Raw genomic sequence first — 2,201 nt, forward strand, 5'->3', positions numbered from 1 at the left:
GAGAAAAAAAAGAGAAAGGATAGCAAGAGACAAAGAAAGAGAAAAGAAAACAAGCGAGAAATAAAGAAAAGATAGAAAGAGACAAAGGGAGAAAAGATAGATAGAGACAAAGAAAGAGAGAAAAGGTAGAAGGAGACAAAGAAAGAGAGAGGGAAAGAAAGAGAGAAAAGATCGAAAGGCATAAAGAAAGAGATAGAAAAAGAAAGAGAGGGACAAAGAAGGAAAAGATAGAAAGAGTACAAGCAAGAGAGAAAAGATGGAACGAGACAAAGAAAGAAAAAGACTAAGAAAGATAGGAAGAGACAAAAATAGAAAGTGACAAAGATGTAAAGAGAAAGAGAGAAGACAGAAAGAGACAAAGAAAGAGAGCAAAAGAAAGAGACAGAGTAAAAGAAAGAAAAGATAGAAAGAGACAAAGGGAAAAGGAGAAAAAAGATAGAAAGAGGTAAGAAAGAGAGAGAGAAAAGGAAAGAGAGAAAAGATAGAAAGTGACAGAGAAACAGAAGAGAGAGAGACAAAGTCAGAGAAATAGAGAAAAGACAGAGAGAGACACAGAAATAGAGAAAATTCAGGAAGTCAGAAATTGAGAGAAGACAGAAAGAGACAGCGAAAAAGAGGAGGGAAAAAAGTGGATGGAAAGAACAGAGACACAGCCAGTGAGAAAGGCACACAGAGAATCACAGAGAGATTGAGAGAGAGAAGGACAGAGAAGCACAGAGAGGGAGATAACAGAGGGAGAGATAAAAACAGAGAAGCACATACAGAGAGAGAGAAGCACAGAGAGAGTGAGAAACAGAGAGAGAGAGAAACATAGAGCGAAATACAGAAAGAAACACAGATAGAGAGAAACACAGAGAAAGAGATTGAGGAACAGAGAGAGAGAGAGAGAGGGAGTGAAACAGATGAGAAAGAAACAGAGAGAAATAGACACAGAGATTAGAATTAGAACATGACAGCGCAGTACAGGCCCTTTGGCCCTCGATGTTGCGCCGACCTGTGAAACCATCTGACCTACACTATTCCATTTGCATCCATATGTCTATCCAATGACCACTTAAATGCCCTTAAAGTTGGCGAGTCTACTACTGTTGCAGGCAGGGCGTTCCACGCCCCTGCTACTCTCTGAGTAAAGAAACTACCTCTAACATCTGTCCCAAACCTATCACCCCAAAACTTAAAGCTATGTCCCCTCGTGTTTTCCATCACCATCCGAGGAAAAAGACTCTCACTATCCACCCTATCTAACCCTATGATTATCTTATATGTCTCTATTAAGTCATCTCTCCTACTCCTTCTCTCCAACGAAAACAACCTCAAGTCCCTCAGCCCTTCCTCGTAAGACCTTCCCTCCATACCAGGCAACATCCTAGTAAATCTCCTCTGCACCCTTTCCAAAGCTTCCACATCCTTCCTATAATGCGGTGACCAGAACTGCACGCAATACTCCAGGTGCGGTCTCACCAGAGTTTTGTACAGCTGCAGCATGACCTCGTGGCTCCGAAACTCGATCCCCCTACTAATAAAAGCTAACACACCATATGCCTTCTTAACAGCCCTATTAACCTGGGTAGCAACCTTCAGGGATTTATGTACCTGGACACCAAGATCTCTCTGTTCATCCACATTACCAAGAATCTTCCCATTAGCCCAGTACTCTGCATTCCTGTTACTCCTTCCAAAGTGAATCACCTCACACTTTTCCGCATTAAACTCCATTTGCCATCTCTCATCCCAGCTCTGCAGCCTATCTATGTCCCTCTGTACCCTACAACATCCTTCGGCACTATCCACAACTCCACCGACCTTCGTGTCATCCGGAGATTTACTAATCCACCCTTCTACACCGTCTTCCAGGTCATTTATAAAAATGACAAACAGCAGTGGCCACAAAACAGATCCTTGCGGTACACCACTATTAACTAAACTCAAGGATGAACATTTGCCATCAACCACCACCCTCTGTCTTCTTTCAGCTAGCCAATTTCTGATCCAAAGCTCTAAATCACCTTCAACCCCATACTTCCGTATTTTCTGCAATAGCCTACCGTGGGGACCCTTATCAAACGCCTTACTGAAATCCATATACACCACATCCACTGCTTTACCCTCATCCAACTGTTTGGTCACCTTCTCGAAAAACTCAATAAGGTTTGTGAGGCACGACCTACCCTTCACAAAACCGTGCTGACTATCGCTAATGA

This window comes from Heterodontus francisci, chromosome 21 (assembly GCF_036365525.1).
Source record: "Heterodontus francisci isolate sHetFra1 chromosome 21, sHetFra1.hap1, whole genome shotgun sequence".
Classification (NCBI taxonomy): Eukaryota; Metazoa; Chordata; class Chondrichthyes; order Heterodontiformes; family Heterodontidae; genus Heterodontus; species Heterodontus francisci.